Here is an 18,652-nt window from a genome sequence, read left to right on the forward strand (position 1 = left end):
TTTGCCTCACCCTTTGGACTCTGACCCGTATCTCCTGTGTATGAACTTGGACTGTCTACTACAATTCCTGTCTGCTTGCAGCATGTTCCTGTCAGCCTGCACCTGTGGCCATCTTGGCTAGCTGTTCTCACAGCTTCTGCTATAACACCTTATTCAGCTCTGCTGTGTCTGACACTATCATTAGTGTCAGTTTGCCCCATTCTGCCTGCCTGGCCAGCTGTCCCTTGTTGCACAGTGGGCCCACACCCGTGGGGTGTTACAATCCCCTATTCACCTTATCCTCTAATACAGACTGGGTTCCGTTCTGGAGATGGGGGTTCCAAGCAGTCGGACCCCCATGATCAGACACATCGCTTATCCTATGGGATAAGTTGTCTTCCACTGGACAACCCCTTCAACTGTATCAGCATCCTGAGGTTACAGGCACAGTTAACACTAGCTGGCATTCAGGGGTCCCGAAGCAGCTGCTAGGGTGGTAGTTACACCCTTCCCCCATTTTTCCATTGAGAACATATACATGTTTGGCCGAGCAGAGCATTCACATGTATTTTGGGGAATGGGAGAGATAACTCTCAATTGAACAAACATTTGTCCGACAGCTATAAAAAGTGTATGGGCACTGAGAGCTGTGTTGCACACAATACACATGATACATTGCATTGCAATATGAGGTGATGTTAAAGGGGTATTCCAGGAAAAACTTTTTTTTTTATATCAACTGGCTCCAGAAAGTTAAACAGATTTGTAAATTACTTCTATAAAAAAATCTTAATCCTTTCAATAATTATCAGCTGCTGAAGTTGAGTTGTTGTTTTCTGTCTGGCAACAGTGCTCTTTGCTGACATCTCTGCTTGTCTTGGGAACTGCACAGAGTAGAAAAGGTTTGCTATGAGGATTTACTTCTAAACTGGGCGGTTCCCGAGACAGGTGACATCAAAAGAGCACTTAGACAGAAAACAACAACTCAACTTCAGAAGCTCATAAGTCCTGAAAGGATGAAGATTTTTTTAATAGAAGTAATTTACAAATCTGTTTAACTTTCTGAAGCCAGTTGATTTTATATATATATATATATATATATATATATATATATATATATAAAAATATTTTTTCCTGGATAACCCCTTTAACTTTACCTTATTTTACATTACCGGCAAAAAAGTATTCCATCATATACTGTAGCGTACATGTGAAGACCCCATTCACTTCAAAATCAAAAGAAGTTATTATTATTATTTTTTTATTTTATTATTATTATTATTAATAAATATCGCTTATCTAGTATTAAAACACATAGGTCATATTTTAAAAGTCATTGCAGTAAAAAAAAAAATGCGAAAAAAAAATGGGCACGCTTTTTGACAGTGAGAATACAGGTGGCGCTGTTGCTCAGTTTACTGTTATCCTCTGTTTAAGCAGATGCAGTCTGTTTCCCAGTCTCCAGATACTTGCTTTTTTGCTTTGCCACTACTAGACCGGCAGATCCAGGCATATTGCCAAAGTGCTGTCAGGATCCAAGTTCCGTTTTTGTAAATGTAGCAAATAGACAAAGATAGGCTATAATTGAAAAACAAATATGAATTTACATATGGCATTGAATAATAATGTGCGGACCCAGCTGTGGATTTCTGTATTAGACACTAGATTTGAGGCTGTACATTAAAAGGGGCCTCTGGATTGTTTAGTATAAAGGACATTATACATTAATAATGTTCTCACCCTGTTTGCCCGAGAAACGCATGTTTGTGCTAAAACATAAGCAGCTTATCCCTATGGCAGTGTTTATCAAACAGGGTGCCTCCAGCTGCTGCAAAACTACAACTCCCAGCATGCTCGGACAGCCGAAGGCTGTCCGAGAATGCTGGGAGTTGTAGTTTTGCAACAGCTAGAGGCACCTTGGTTCGGGAACACTACCCTATGGGAACACTACTCTATATCCAGCCCTTCTTAAAGGGGTACTCCCGTGGAAAACTTTTTTTTTTTTTAAATCAACTGGTGCCATAAAGTTAAACAGATCTGCAAATCACTTCTATTAAAAAATCTTAATCCTTCCAGTACTTTTTAGGGGCTGTATACTAAAGAGAAATCCAAAAAAGAAATGCATTTCCTCTGATGTCCTGACCACAGTCCTCTCGGCTGACCTCTGTTGTCCATTTTAGGAACTGTCCAGAGCAGAAGAAAATCCTCATGACAAACATATGCTGCTCTGGACAGTTCCTAAAATGGACAGCAGAGGTCAGCCGAGAGCACTGTGGTCATGATATTAGAGGAAATGCAATTCTTTTTTGGATTTCTCTTTAGTATTGTTATGATTCGGCTAGCTGGATGTGGATCCTCTGTGTCAGCGAGGGATTGGCGTGGACCGTGTCGGTGGACCGGTTCTAGGGATGCTACTGGTATTCACCAGAACCCGCCGCAAAGCGGGATGGTCTTGCTGCGGCAGTAGCAACCAGGTCGTATCCACCGGCAACGGCTCAACCTCTCTGACTGCTGAGATGGCGTGGGACAGAAGGACTAGGCAGAGGCAAGGTCAGACGTAGCAGAAGGTCGGGGCAGGCGGCAAGGTTCGTAGTCAATATGGATAGCAGGAGATCAGGTAACACAGGCTTTGGACAACACTAAACGCTTTCACTGGCACAAGGCAACAAGATCCGGCAAGGAAGTGCAGGGGAAGTGAGGTAATATGGACAGGGAGCAGGTGGAAGCTAATTAGGCTGATTGGGCCAGGCACCAATCACTGGTGCACTGGCCCTTTAAATCTTAGAGAGCTGGCGCGCGTGCGCCCTGAGGAGCGGAGCCGCGCACGCCAGGACGTGACAGCCGGGGACCGGGACAGGTGAGTGACTTGGGACGTGATTCGCGAGCGGGCGCGTCCCGCTATGCGAATCGCATCCCCGCCGGCAATGTCAGTGCAGCGCTCCTGGTTAGCGGGTCTGACCGGGGCGCTGCAGAGAGAGGAACGCTGCGAGCGCTCCGGGGAGGAGCAGGGACCCGGAGCGCTCGGCGTAACAAGTATACAGCCCCTAAAAAGTACCGGAAGGATTAAGATTTTTTAATAGAAGTGATTTACAAATCTGTTTAACTTTCTGGCTCCAGTTGATTTTTTTTTTTTTTTTTTTTAAGTTTTCCACGGGTACCCCTTTAACCCTTACATTTGCTGTCCGGGGGAGAAACAGGACACTCCATTCATATGAGATAGCCAACTAATCTGGCAAACTTACATCTAATGGCTCTGATTTATTATTGTAAACCAGACATATTTTTGTAGGGTTGTGAGCCAGAAATTCTGTCTGCGCCAGAATCTGCGCAAGAATTCTGTCTGCCCCAGAAATGAAAAATCCGACCAACTTTCCATTTTACTGAGAAAACCCAAAAAAAGGGAAGTGGCTGTCGAGAAAAGGGGCGTGGTCACAGAAAAGGGGCGTGTCCCCAACATTTTCATAAAAACCCAACATATTTACTAAGATTTCTAAAGAAAAGGTGGTGGATTTGAGCTGAAAAAAAAACCCCACAGATCAGAGCATCTGCAAAAAAAAAACTAAATGTAGGGAAAAGAGCAAAATGTAGCGAAACCTTAGTAAAGACTGTGAAAAAAAAAATTGTAGGGAATTAAAACCCACAAAGAAACCTACTCAACACTCTCAGTAAATCAGGGCCAATGTGTATGGCCAGTCTTATATTCGCCATGTTACAAGGCAATGGGTGTGGACCTGCAGTATCCCAGTACAGATCCTGCTTCCATTAAAGGGGTACTCTGCCCCTAGACATCTTATCCCCTATCCAAAGGATAGGGGATAAGATGTCAGATCGCCAGGGTCCCGCTGCTGGGGACCCCCGGGATCTACCATGCAGAACCCACCTGTAGCGGCTTCCGGACCCGCTGGAGGTCCTCAGGCTGAGTCCATCTCGACCACAGGGACGCAAGACTGTGACGTCACGACTCCGCAAGTCTATGGGAGGGGGCGTGACAGCTGGTCTCTGGCAGCGGTAATTGGACTCAGGACACCAGGACAGGCAAGGGGAGAGAAGTGGGCGGCGGTCTCTGGCCCCCCAAAACCCGCTGCAGTTCATTGATTTAAAGCGCCCGCATTATCGGCATTATCGGCACGGTACAGATAACTTAGAAAATCGTGAATATCGGCCGATAATATCGGCCAAAATGATAATCGGTCGATCCCTAATACTACCTAAAAAATTGAGAAAAAAAAGTTAACACATACACACACTTTATTAAACACAATATTAAAATACATTACTATTTTTACATTTAAATGGCCCCTTTCTAAATGTTTATTATTGTTGGATACATTTTTAGGTCCCTGCCCACATAAGTTGATTCCTGTGTAAAAATTAACATTAACGTTTTTTGGTTTTTTTGGTGGCTTTATAATTTTTTATACACCCAAGAATGGAGTCTACATTTTAGGCTGCTTTCACACTATGAGTATTCATTTGTGTATTGTATAAGTAAAAAACGGATGTATAATAACGGATGAAATAATGGGTGCTAACGGCTGAACAAGGTTTGTCAAAATAACGGGCATATTCATCCGTTAAGACCCATTATAACATCTGTCATGTACCGTTATTTTATGGCTGTTTTAACACCTCTGCCTACAGACTCCCGCAGACGGGGAAAAATACACTGTACATCGGAGGGGAGTGGAGCATGCCACCCACTCCCCTGTTTAATAACTTCTGATCGCATCAGGTCTCAGAAGTGAGACTCAGTGCGATCAATCCCTCAGCCCATGTACTACAACCCCCATCATGAAACAGAGTCTGTTCTATGATAAGGGTAGTAGTACAAACACTAATGTAGCCTCCCCAGCCACAGGCAGACTCCCGCAACCGGGGAACTACTTCTCCCATCATGGAAACAAGTCTTTTCCATGATGGGAGTAGTAGTAGTCCCGACTGCGGGAGTCTGTAGACAGAGGTGTTAAAACAGCCATAAAATAACGGTACATGACAGATGTTATAACGGGTCTTAATGGATGAACATGCCTGTTATTTTGACGGATATTATTCAGCCATTATCATTCGTTATTTCATTTTTTATTATACAATACAGAAAACAGATGCTTAATAGCAGATGAACACGCATAGTGTGAAAGCAGCCTAAATGTAGACTCCATTCTTGGGTGTATAAAAAGTTATAAAGCCACCCAAAAAAAAAAAACAGGGATCAATTTATGTGGGTGGGCAGGGACCTAAAAATGTAGCCGACAATAATAAAAATGTATTTGCATCTCTGCACTATACTCTGGCCCGCCAGTGATGTGAATAGAATTCACATGACTTATTCATATTTCCCGCAGAGAGCTGTGATTGGCCAGATGGTTCCAGCCACTCACATCTCTCTGCGGGAAATATGAATAATAGCTATATATACGTCATATACTCATACTACAGTGGGGCCAGAGAAGAGCGTCTGGCCGCTCGCATCTATACATTATACAAGACGATCGCATCGGGTGTCAGAAGTGACACCCGCTGTGATCTTTCTATTAATGTAGGTACTACAGCCCTCAGCATGGAGCAGAGTGTGCTCCATGTTGGGCGCAGTAGTACATGCAGTTAAGGACAGATCACAGCAAGTATCCCTCCTGACACCCGATGCGATCGTCCTATCTAGATGCGAGAAAGCCGCCCACATCTAAGACGATCGCTTCGGGTGTCAGGAGTGACACCCACGGAGATCTGTTTATTAGCACAGGTATTACTGCTCCCATCATAGAACAGTCTGTTCCATGCTGGGAGTAGTAGTACTACCTAAAAAATGTAAAAATAATTAAGAAAAATAAGTCAAACACACACACTTTATTAAACACATCATAAAATACATTACTAATTTAAAAAAAATAAAAAATTTGCTCATCTCTATTAGCGACTGGCAGGAAAACTAATGTCGGAGAATGTAAACAACACAGTTTCCTCCAATAGCTTTGACTTATGTAGGCAGAGATGATGCAGTCCTAATATACTTGTCAAGGGAATCTTCAATGGTTGCCACCCAGTAGGTGAGTTTAAGAAGATTAGCATACTAGTGGATGGTGAACAGCTGTGTCCTATAGCAGGAAATTGTTACGCCGAGCGCTCCGGGTCCCCGCTCCTCCCCGGAGCGCTCGCTTCTCTCTCCTCGCTGCAGCGCTCCGGTCACATCCTCTGACCCGGGGCGCTGCGATTCCGCTGTCAGCCGGGATGCGATTCGCGATGCGGGTAGCGCCCGCTCGCGATGCGCACCCCGGCTCCCGTACCTGACTCGCTCCCCGTCTGTCCTGTCCCGGCGCGCGCGGCCCCGCTCCCTAGGGCGCGCGCGCGCCGGGTCTCTGCGATTTAAAGGGCCACTGCGCCGCTGATTGGCGCAGTGGTTCCTATTAGTGTGTTCACCTGTGCACTTCCCTATATCACCTCACTTCCCCTGCACTCCCTTGCCGGATCTTGTTGCCTTAGTGCCAGTGAAAGCGTTCCTTGTGTGTTCCTTGCCTGTGTTTCCAGACCTTCTGCCGTTGCCCCTGACTACGATCCTTGCTGCCTGCCCCGACCTTCTGCTACGTCCGACCTTGCTTCTGCCTACTCCCTTGTACCGCGCCTATCTTCAGCAGCCAGAGAGGTGAGCTGTTGCTAGTGGATACGACCTGGTCACTACCGCCGCAGCAAGACCATCCCGCTTTGCGGCGGGCTCTGGTGAAAACCAGTAGTGGCTTAGAACCGGTCCACTAGCACGGTCCACGCCAATCCCTCTCTGGCACAGAGGATCCACTACCTGCCAGCCGGCATCGTGACAGTAGATCCGGCCATGGATCCCGCTGAAGTTCCTCTGCCAGTTGTCGCTGACCTCACCACGGTGGTCGCCCAGCAGTCACAACAGATAGCGCAACAAGGCCAACAGCTGTCTCAACTGACCGTTATGCTACAACAGTTACTACCACAGCTACAGCAGTCATCTCCTCCGCCAGCTCCTGCACCTCCTCCGCAGCGAGTGGCCGCTCCTGGTCTACGCCTATCCTTGCCGGATAAATTTGATGGGGACTCTAAGTTTTGCCGTGGCTTTCTTTCCCAATGTTCCCTGCATCTGGAGATGATGTCGGACCTGTTTCCCACTGAAAGGTCTAAGGTGGCTTTCGTAGTCAGCCTTCTGTCCGGAAAAGCCCTGTCATGGGCCACACCGCTCTGGGACCGCAATGACCCCGTCACTGCCTCTGTACACTCCTTCTTCTCGGAAATCCGAAGTGTCTTTGAGGAACCTGCCCGAGCCTCTTCTGCTGAGACTGCCCTGTTGAACCTGGTCCAGGGTAATTCTTCCGTTGGCGAGTATGCCGTACAATTCCGTACTCTTGCTTCAGAATTGTCCTGGAATAATGAGGCCCTCTGCGCGACCTTCAAAAAAGGCCTATCCAGCAACATTAAAGATGTTCTGGCCGCACGAGAAATTCCTGCTAATCTACATGAACTTATTCACCTAGCCACTCGCATTGACATGCGTTTTTCCGAAAGGCGTCAGGAACTCCGCCAAGATATGGACTCTGTTCGCACGAGGCGTTTCTTCTCCTCGGCTCCTCTCTCCTCTGGTCCCCTGCAATCTGTTCCTGTGCCTTCCGCCGTGGAGGCTATGCAGGTCGACCGGTCTCGCCTGACACCTCAAGAGAGGACACGACGCCGTATGGAGAACCTCTGCCTGTACTGTGCTAGTACCGAACACTTCCTGAGGGATTGTCCTATCCGTCCTCCCCGCCTGGAAAGACGTACGCTGACTCCGCACAAGGGTGAGACAGTCCTTGATGTCTACTCTGCTTCTCCACGTCTTACAGTGCCTGTGCGGATGTCTGCCTCTGCCTTCTCCTTCCCTGCTGTGGCCTTCTTGGACTCTGGATCTGCAGGAAATTTTATTTTGGCCTCTCTCGTCAACAGGTTCAACATCCCAGTGACCAGTCTCGCCAGACCCCTCTACATCAATTGTGTAAATAATGAAAGATTGGACTGTACCATACGTTTCCGCACGGAGCCCCTTCTTATGAGCATCGGATCTCATCACGAGAGGATTGAACTTTTGGTCCTCCCCAATTGCACCTCGGAAATTCTCCTTGGACTTCCCTGGCTTCAACTTCATTCCCCAACCCTGGATTGGTCCACGGGGGAGATCAAGAGTTGGGGGTCCTCTTGTTCCAAGAACTGTCTAAAACCGGTTGCCAGTAACCCTTGCCGTAACTCTGTGGTTCCTCCAGTAACCGGTCTCCCTAAGGCCTATATGGATTTCGCGGATGTTTTCTGCAAAAAACAAGCTGAGACTCTACCTCCTCACAGGCCTTATGATTGTCCTATCGACCTCCTCCCGGGCACTACTCCACCCCGGGGCAGAATTTATCCTCTCTCTGCCCCAGAGACTCTTGCCATGTCTGAATACGTCCAGGAGAATCTAAAAAAGGGCTTTATCCGTAAATCCTCCTCTCCGGCCGGAGCCGGATTTTTCTTTGTGTCCAAAAAAGATGGCTCCCTACGTCCTTGCATTGACTACCGCGGTCTTAATAAAATCACGGTTAAGAACCGCTACCCCTTACCCCTCATCTCTGAACTCTTTGATCGCCTCCAAGGTGCCCACATCTTTACTAAATTGGACTTAAGAGGCGCCTATAACCTCATCCGCATCAGAGAGGGGGATGAGTGGAAAACGGCATTTAACACCAGAGATGGACACTTTGAGTATCTGGTCATGCCCTTTGGCCTGTGCAACGCCCCTGCCGTCTTCCAAGACTTTGTCAATGAAATTTTTCGTGATTTGTTATACTCCTGTGTTGTTGTATATCTGGACGATATCCTAATTTTTTCTGCCAATCTAGAAGAACACCGCCAGCATGTCCGTATGGTTCTTCAGAGACTTCGTGACAATCAACTCTATGCCAAAATTGAGAAATGTCTGTTTGAATGCCAATCTCTTCCTTTTCTAGGATATTTGGTCTCTGGCCAGGGACTACAGATGGATCCAGACAAACTCTCTGCCGTCTTAGATTGGCCACGCCCCTCCGGACTCCGTGCTATCCAACGCTTTTTGGGGTTCGCCAATTATTACAGGCAATTTATTCCACATTTTTCTACCATTGTGGCTCCTATCGTGGCTTTAACCAAAAAAAATGCTGATCCCAAGTCCTGGCCTCCTCAAGCAGAAGACGCCTTTAAACGACTCAAGTCTGCCTTTTCTTCAGCTCCCGTGCTCTCCAGACCTGACCCTTCCAAACCCTTCCTATTGGAGGTTGATGCCTCCTCAGTGGGAGCTGGAGCTGTTCTTCTACAAAAAAATTCTTCCGGGCATGCTGTCACTTGTGGTTTTTTCTCTAGGACCTTCTCTCCAGCGGAGAGGAACTACTCCATCGGGGATCGAGAGCTTCTAGCCATTAAACTAGCACTTGAGGAATGGAGGCATCTGCTGGAGGGATCAAGTTTTCCTGTTATTATCTACACCGACCACAAGAACCTCTCCTACCTCCAGTCTGCCCAACGGCTGAATCCTCGCCAGGCCCGGTGGTCTCTGTTCTTTGCCCGATTTAATTTTGAGATTCACTTTCGTCCTGCCGATAAGAACATTAGGGCCGATGCTCTCTCCCGTTCCTCGGATGCCTCAGAAGTTGAACTCTCTCCGCAACACATCATTCCACCTGACTGCCTGATCTCCACTTCTCCTGCCTCCATCAGGCAGACTCCTCCAGGAAAGACTTTTGTTTCTCCACGCCAACGCCTCGGAATCCTCAAATGGGGTCACTCCTCCCATCTCGCAGGTCATGCGGGCATCAAGAAATCTGTGCAACTCATCTCCCGCTTCTATTGGTGGCCGACTCTGGAGACGGATGTTGTGGACTTTGTGCGAGCCTGCACTATCTGTGCCCGGGATAAGACTCCTCGCCAGAAGCCCGCTGGTTTTCTTCATCCTCTGCCTGTCCCCGAACAGCCTTGGTCTCTGATTGGTATGGATTTTATTACTGATTTACCCCCTTCCCGTGGCAACACTGTTATTTGGGTGGTCGTTGATCGATTCTCCAAAATGGCACATTTCATCCCTCTTCCTGGTCTTCCTTCTGCGCCTCAGTTGGCTAAACAATTTTTTGTACACATTTTTCGTCTTCACGGGTTGCCTACGCAGATTGTCTCGGATAGAGGTGTCCAATTCGTGTCTAAATTCTGGAGGGCTCTCTGTAAACAACTCAAGATTAAATTAAATTTTTCTTCTGCATATCATCCCCAGTCCAATGGACAAGTAGAAAGAATTAACCAGATCTTGGGTGATTATTTGCGACATTTTGTTTCCTCCCGCCAGGATGACTGGGCAGATCTCCTTCCATGGGCCGAATTCTCGTATAACTTCAGGGTCTCGGAATCTTCCTCCAAATCCCCATTTTTCGTGGTGTACGGCCGTCACCCTCTTCCCCCCCTCCCTACCCCCTTGCCCTCTGGTCTGCCCGCTGTGGATGAAATTTCTCGTGACCTTTCCATTATATGGAGAGAGACCCAAAATTCTCTCTTACAGGCCTCTTCACGCATGAAGAGGTTCGCGGATAAGAAAAGAAGAGCTCCTCCCGTTTTTTCCCCTGGAGACAAGGTATGGCTCTCCGCTAAATATGTCCGCTTCCGTGTCCCTAGCTACAAGTTGGGACCACGCTATCTTGGTCCTTTCAAAATTTTGTGTCAAATCAATCCTGTCTCTTATAAACTTCTTCTTCCTCCTTCTCTTCGTATCCCTAATGCCTTTCACGTCTCTCTTCTCAAACCACTCATCCTCAACCGTTTTTCTCCCAAATCTGTTCCTCCCACTCCTGTTTCCGGCTCCTCGGACATCTTCTCTGTCAAAGAAATCCTAGCCTCCAAAAAGGTCAGAGGGAAAACTTTTTTCTTAGTGGACTGGGAGGGTTGTGGTCCTGAAGAGAGATCCTGGGAACCTGAGGACAACATCCTAGACAAAAGTCTGCTCCTCAGGTTCTCAGGCTCTAAGAAGAGGGGGAGACCCAAGGGGGGGGGTACTGTTACGCCGAGCGCTCCGGGTCCCCGCTCCTCCCCGGAGCGCTCGCTTCTCTCTCCTCGCTGCAGCGCTCCGGTCACATCCTCTGACCCGGGGCGCTGCGATTCCGCTGTCAGCCGGGATGCGATTCGCGATGCGGGTAGCGCCCGCTCGCGATGCGCACCCCGGCTCCCGTACCTGACTCGCTCCCCGTCTGTCCTGTCCCGGCGCGCGCGGCCCCGCTCCCTAGGGCGCGCGCGCGCCGGGTCTCTGCGATTTAAAGGGCCACTGCGCCGCTGATTGGCGCAGTGGTTCCTATTAGTGTGTTCACCTGTGCACTTCCCTATATCACCTCACTTCCCCTGCACTCCCTTGCCGGATCTTGTTGCCTTAGTGCCAGTGAAAGCGTTCCTTGTGTGTTCCTTGCCTGTGTTTCCAGACCTTCTGCCGTTGCCCCTGACTACGATCCTTGCTGCCTGCCCCGACCTTCTGCTACGTCCGACCTTGCTTCTGCCTACTCCCTTGTACCGCGCCTATCTTCAGCAGCCAGAGAGGTGAGCCGTTGCTAGTGGATACGACCTGGTCACTACCGCCGCAGCAAGACCATCCCGCTTTGCGGCGGGCTCTGGTGAAAACCAGTAGTGGCTTAGAACCGGTCCACTAGCACGGTCCACGCCAATCCCTCTCTGGCACAGAGGATCCACTACCTGCCAGCCGGCATCGTGACAGAAATAGATCTCGTAGAGATGTGACGTGTCAGCCAGAGCACTTTCACCAGCACTAAGTCATAGTTGTAAGAAGTAGGTGCTGTACTGTGCTGTGGTTGGCCCAACAACTAAGAGAAAGGAAAAACCTTGTCTGTACTACTATCAAGCAACTCAGTTCTAGTCCTCCCCCTCAAATGGAGGGAATGGGAAATAGCTGTGCACCCTGAAGGGGACTCTCAGGAGCTCCATGAGGAATCTAAAACCACCTTGTCTCCAAAAAATGCAGGTCTTTTTATTTCATGTATTTTTTTAAATGACAGGTACATTTTAAAGTGTTATTGTCATTTATAAAAACATTTGACATTTTGTCACTTTTTCTCCTCGTCTCTCTCCTCGCCGAAGGAGAAGGACCAATAGACTTTAATAGATAGATGGGAAGAAAAAGCATTGCTGAGCACTTCTTCCCTTTCCTTCTACTCCTTTTAAACTCTGGTCCCAGCCAGAGGCCTAAATTAGGTACCGGAAACGCAAAGGTGCACTTGTAAAGCTTCTCTCCTCTGACTAAATTGACTCATTTTCGTAGGCAGCAGGATACTTGGTATTCCCTCAGTAAGGAATGGATTGTTTTTTTGGGAGAGTAAACTATTTACAGGTGTCTGTGGTATACCTCCATGTGCCGCCAAACAGAGCTACAACCAAAGCTTTAGGCTATGTTCACACAGCAGAATGTCCGTACGGAATGAGTATTCCTCATATTCTGCAGCAGCAGAGTTCAATGGGAATCTGATGCACGGTTCACATGGCAGAATTTCCGCACCAGATGTTTCTGCCGTGGGAATTCTTCTACCGGTGTCAGCAGAAAGAATAGTCAAGTCTATTCTTTCTGCTGAGTCCGCAAAGAAATGCATTGCCATCTCGCATTAGGAGAGTATATGAGGAGGGGGGGTTGTTACTGTGTGTCACTCCTAGTACTAAGGAAATTACATGAGGAGGGGGTTTATTACAATGTGTCTCTGGCAGCGACGGTGGTTGGACTCAGGACCCCAGAACAGGCAGGGGAAGAGAAGCGGTTGGCGGTGGCGGTCTCTGTCCCCGCAAAAGCCGCTGCAGTTCATTGATATCGTATCGGCTCTAAAAAAATCAATATCGGTCGATCCCTAGGTAGCATTACTACTCCCAGCATGGAACAGACTGTTCCATGATGGGAGCTGTAGTACCTGTACTAATAGACAGATCACAGCAGGTGTCACTCCTGACACCCGATGTGATCATCCTTTCTATTGCAGACATGAAATATGTATAATAGGTATACATGCGGCATATACTCATACTACAGTGGGACCAGAGAAGAGCGGCCGCCCGCATCTATACATTATACAGGACGATCGCATCGGGTGTCAGAAGTAACACCTGCTGCGATCTATCTATTAATGCAGGTACTACAGCTCCCAGCATGGAGCAGAGAGTGTGGTACCTGCAGTTGAGGACAAATCACAGCGGGTGTCACTCCTGAGATCTATTGCAGTGATGCGCAGGAGAAAGTCGCTTACACCAATACATTATACAGGACAATCGCAAGGGTGTCGCTAATGAAGAAATTCGTTAAATTTGTTGAAGTTCGGATTCGGTCCGAATCGAGTTTTTCAAGAAATTTGGAATGAATTCGGCTTTGTCAGATTCGATTCGCTCATCTCTAGTCGCTACCACTGCATCCTTTATGTGAAGAAAAACACCCTGCTATTGAAGTTTCCTGTACCCAGGGAACTCTGGGTAATGTCACATGACAGTAGATCACATGACCCAGGAAGGTCCTATACATATGTACAACTTTATATACAAAGAACAATATTTACAATACATTTATATAAGGTGAGCAAGGGGTGAGCCCTGCAGGAGAGCGCTATGGACTGCAGGGACTCTTCCTGAGGGGACTTAGGAAGGGTACAGGACCATGTCCTGTACCGGGACACCACATCTATCTCTAATAGTCTGGGCATTTTATGGAGTAATGCCAACCTCCCTAGTGGGGTGCTAAAGTAAGAGATTAGGGCAGTAAGGGGTTTTCTAGGATCACTGGAGTGTTGGCCTATCCACAGGATAGAAGGTAAGAGAGAGCAGTGTAAATCTTTATAGTCACTCAATTCTCTCTATAATGGGGCCGAGTGATCCAGGGAAGGTTGTGCTGGTTATCATGGTCCCCTAATTCTATGGACCCTGTAGATGCCCTGGGACTTCTACAGTGACAGATCTGCCCCTGGGCAGGGTTTACATATATAAAATAATTCTATGGTGCCCTAAGTGTATTGGATTTTTTTCTCTGCATATGATTCTTCATATTATGCATTTAGGCAATCTGGTGTGGATTCAGTCATGTATTTGGCTCAGTAAATATTCCAATAGATGTTTTTATTGAAGACCACACATGTCACACGAGCTTCCTCGCAGCTGTGGGGTTTTCACACTAAATTCAACAGTAAAATAAAAAATAAGAAAAAAGAAACTTGTATGACTCATAAATCCACACAAAAACTCCACTCCGTTGTATACAGTGCACATCTGGCCGGCACCAAACTGCTGCGTGTGGACGTGGCTGGAGGTTGTTTTCGATCTTCCTTCTAGTCTTCTTTTCATTACATCTTTGCAGATCAGAAGATTCCTTCCATAACCAACACATTATGTCTTTCTCGACAACGTTTGCATGAAAACCTCTGTCAGCAATTCCGTGTCCTTGTTATTGATATGAATAAATAAAATCCTTACATCGCACATTGACTCAAATTAATTGTGTGTAAAAAAAACATTCCTATCATTTTGGTCAGCGCTTCTGACACTCGGCTCCGGTACAATATATGATCTTCATTATCTGTATAATTAATCTATGAAATCCACATGTTAGTTCTATGTAGGGTCATCTTGTCTTGTTTAGCTCTTTCAGCTACTAATGCAATAATAAGAACAATACATTGAAAGAGCTATAAGACTATGTATGGGTACATTCACACAGACAAAATCTGCACCAAGCCTTGGCTTTCTTGGCACCACGGTGAGCATTAGGAGGGTTCAGTCCTGAGGCTCCCATTGAATTAATTTGGAGATTCAGAGCATAACTGTATGAAGAAGAAAAGAGGTGTCACCTACTATTAAAGTTTGGTTTTTTTAAAGCGACACTGCATTGTCTTTGACGTGGAAATCAGTGCAGTTTCTACATCACCACAGTCACCAGCTGACATACAAACTTATGGCAGCAGCAGCAGGGAGCTCGCTCTGCCGTGACTCTGTGACTGCCGACAGCGCATCCGCAGCATCAAATACGCTGCGGATGCGCTTCCGTGTGACCCTACCCTAAGGCTAGGTTCAGACTACGGAATTTCCGACAGAAATACCATTTTAACATTTCTGTCCGAAATTCCGCTTGCTAAAAAGTACATGCGAGTCAATGGGATTACCGTGCACCTGTTCATACTTCGGATTTTTTCACTCGGAATTTGCGTGTCTAATTTCCGCTAGAAAATCTCTGCATGAAGAAAGGAGGTGCTCTTTCTTCAGACGGATTTCCGCAGCAGGATCCCATTGACTTCAATGGGACTCTCATTTCCTGGCGGATTTTTGTTCAAACAAGGAATGTAGGCAGATTGAAAGCGGATTTGAGTAATAAATTTAAATATGATCAGCCCACTGGTTCTTGGACTAGCCCACATTGAAAAAATTGACTGACCTGGTTTGGGTCATGTGATCACATGGTCCAAAAGGGGCTGAACTTGGCTTTTAGCACTCCCACTGTTTTCTGCTTGTAAGTGAAGCGGAAATTTAAGGCGGATTTGGTGGCGTCATTTCTGTGCGGAATAGCGGTGGATTACTCGCGGAAATGACAAAACCACACCCTTACTCGCGGAAATGACAAAACCACACACCCTACCCCTGTGAATTTAAGAGAATAGGGGTGTATACAGTGTATGCATGGAGGCTCATACAAGAAGCACGCAGGGATTTTTTCGAAGGGTTAGGGTATTAATAGTAGGTAGTGAAATCAGCAGCAGGCCCCTTTATGTAGTAAAAACACCAGCAGCCCCTTTAGGCACTAAAAACAGCAGCAGACTCCTTTAGGTAGGAGAAAAAAAAAACACCAGCAGCCCCCTTTTGGTAATAAAAACAGCAGTAGCTCCCTTTAGATGGTAAAAACAGCATCAGCCCCCTTTAAGTAGTAAAAACACCAGCAGCCCCCTTTCGGTAGTAAAAAAACACCAGCAGTCCCCTTTCGGTAGTAAAAAACAGCAGCAGCCCCCATTATGTAGTAAAAACAGCAGCAGCCCCCATTATGTAGTAAAAACAGCAGCAGCCCCCTTTAGATAATAGAAACAACAGTAGTGTCGTGTCCCGGTACAGGACATGGTCCTGTACCATCTCTAGGTCCCCTCTGGAAGAGTCCCTGCAGTCCATAGGGCTCTCCTGCAGGGCTCACCCCTTGCTCACCTTCTGTTAATGCATTGTAAATGTGTTGTGTACATATTGTTCATTATACATAAAGTTGTACAAATGTATAGAGGTTAGTCATGTTAACCACTGTCATGTGACACCCATGTGATACCCAGAGTGCCATGGGCACAGGAACCACAGGCTTAGCAACCAAAGGGCTTTAGTCCAGCCCCCTAGTATATAAGGGATGTAGTCTCTCAGTTAGCTCTCTTATCTCATGGATTTCAGCCAAGCACAATACCTGTATTATCTAAATTCATCTGCGCTAGGCCAAAGCCTAAAGAACCTGCAGCCACTTCAAAACGTGAGTTATCAAGCTCTATCTACAATTCTAGTGACTACTACTCAACACAAGAATAATATTCATAGCACAGTGTCCTGCATAAATCATCTCAATACTACAAGTCCCAGCAAGCCTATGAGGTATCATGCATCACGGTTGCCTCTAGAGAAACTGCATATTTGTAGAGACTGTTTAATTAGAATTCCAAGTAAAAGTTCCAGTTATTTTCACAATTCCTGCAGTCGACATTCCTGCCGTTTGCCTGCCGTTTCTGGGTTGGTTGTCGGCAGGGCCTTATACAGAAAACAACCACACCCTGGCGTCACGAATAATCAGGGGTTAATAACACCTTATCCCACAGGGTTAATACCACCAGACCCTGCTACACCATTGCAACACCCCAGCACCACAGCACCCTTCAGGTAATAAAAACAGCAACAGACTCTTTAGGTAGGAAAAAATAGAACACCAGCAGCCCCCTTTTGGTAATTAAAACAGCAGTAGCTCCCTTTAGGAGGAAAAAACAGCAGAAGCCCCCTTTAAGTAGTAAAATCAGCAGCAGTCTCCTTAAGATACCAAAATCATCAGCAGCAGGGTAGTAAAATCATCAGCAGCAGCCCGCTTTTTGTAGTAAAAATACCAACAGCCTCCTTTAGGTAATAAAAACAGCAGCAGCCCCTTTAGGTGGTAAAAACAGCAGCAGCCCCCTTTAGGTAGTAAAATCAGCAGCAGTCCCCTTAAGATACCAAAATCAGCAGCAGCCCCATGGGTAGTAAAATCAGCAGCAGCAGCCCCCTTTATGTAGTAAAAACACCAACAGCCCCTTTAGGTAATAAAACCAGCAGTAGTCCCCTTCAGGTAATAAAACCAGCAGCAGCCCCTTTAGGTAGTAAGAACACAGCAGCCCCCTTTAAATAATAGAAACAGCAGTACCTTCCTTCCAGTAATAAAAACAGCAGCAGCCCCCTCTAATTAGTGTTAACAGCAGCGGCCCCCTTTAGGTGGTTAAAAAGCAACAACAAATTAAGATACTTACCTGGTCCCGTAGTCTGCAGCACAGCCTCTTCTCCCCCCTTCTTCAGGTCTGTGCTTTTGCGCATGATGATATGTAGGGGAGAAAAAAAGAGAGACAGATGCGGCGCTAATAGTGCCGGTTATCCGTGGATAACGGATGGTAGATAGACAGGTAGATATGAGCCTGCTCACCTTTGTTGGTTGCGCAAAATTCAGGCGCAACACTGATAGAAAGCCTTGAGAAGGTATCTTTTCTGTAGGTGTGCCGGGAGCAGCTGGCCGTCGGTCCCGTCAGAGACGGTTGGTAGCAATATAGTAGCGTGTTCGGGAGGGAGGAATCCCGGCAGGGGTCTCCTATTCTTCCCGCGGGTAACAGTTTCGGCGCTGCAGCGCTACACCGGCGGAGTTGAAATTAGCAGTCGGAGCTTTTTTTTTTTTAGGTAAATGATCACTTTATATTAAGTCATAAAAAGGATCAGGTGTGGACAACGCATTTCGGAGGGGCTCCCTCCTTCATCAGGTCATTTTGGTTTTTTTCCTACACTATTTTGGGGGCTGTCATCTTGCCTGAACTATTTTTAACAGAATTTAGAGATCTTCTTTACAGCTATCCCCACGGACATAGGCACAATAGACAGAAGCTTTACCATTGATATAAAAGGAAAGGTGTCTGGATACAGTTTTTGACCTTTGTAAAGGTCATTCTGGAGGGAGGGGAAGGCTGATCTCTTAGCAACAGGTATTGGGTGAACCTCTGTTATCTATATGCTGTTACCTTACTCTGTACTATTTTTTGTGTTGAAGGAGGGCACTGCTGGGAAGGGATCTGTACAAAATACGGTATGACAGTTTAACGCCTAGTGGCCAGAATGGAAACTGCAAGATTTCTGTATTCTTATAAAATATAGATTTTTAAATAGAAAATTTGTAAAAACATCACCAAAAATTCTTAAAAATATGTTAACATACATTTAAAAAAATAATAATAAAAAATGTAATATATATGTGGTAAACTTGGGGAATAAAGCCTTGTGGGGTGTAGGGTAGTTAGGGCGTTGCTGTTCAGAATAATAAAGGGCGCTGTTAACCCTTGTCACTCGTGACGCCAGGGTGAGGGTTAAATACTGTAATCCTGATAGGCCTATCGCCACCCTTCCCAAGAGCAATAGGTGAAGGTAGAATAAAGGA

General features: G+C 46.6%; 1 protein-coding gene and 1 long non-coding RNA gene across 5 annotated transcripts in view; one reads left to right on the forward strand and one right to left on the reverse strand.

The window, feature by feature from the left end:
* The window catches only part of LOC130293348 (MOB kinase activator 2-like), a 173,523-nt gene that overhangs the window by 60,903 nt on the left and 93,968 nt on the right, over nt 1–18,652 (forward strand). For 2 of the 4 annotated variants that reach the window (XM_056541919.1, XM_056541928.1), the window contains exon 1: nt 16,363–16,471. The exons of 1 other annotated variant lie outside the window; for it this stretch is intronic. The gene's annotated coding sequence lies outside the window, so the exon portion shown is untranslated. Of the gene's footprint in view, nt 1–16,362; nt 16,472–18,652 lie in introns of those variants that run through there. One more of the 4 variants, XM_056541927.1, reaches the window with a different exon arrangement.
* Nucleotides 1,357–18,652, reverse strand: part of LOC130293349 (uncharacterized) — a 133,490-nt gene continuing 116,194 nt past the window's right edge. Inside the window, exon 4 of the long non-coding RNA XR_008848184.1 lies at nt 1,357–1,557. This is a non-coding gene — a long non-coding RNA (uncharacterized LOC130293349). The remainder of the gene's footprint in view (nt 1,558–18,652) is intronic.

This window comes from Hyla sarda, chromosome 10, assembly GCF_029499605.1.
Source record: "Hyla sarda isolate aHylSar1 chromosome 10, aHylSar1.hap1, whole genome shotgun sequence".
NCBI lineage: Eukaryota > Metazoa > Chordata > Amphibia > Anura > Hylidae > Hyla > Hyla sarda.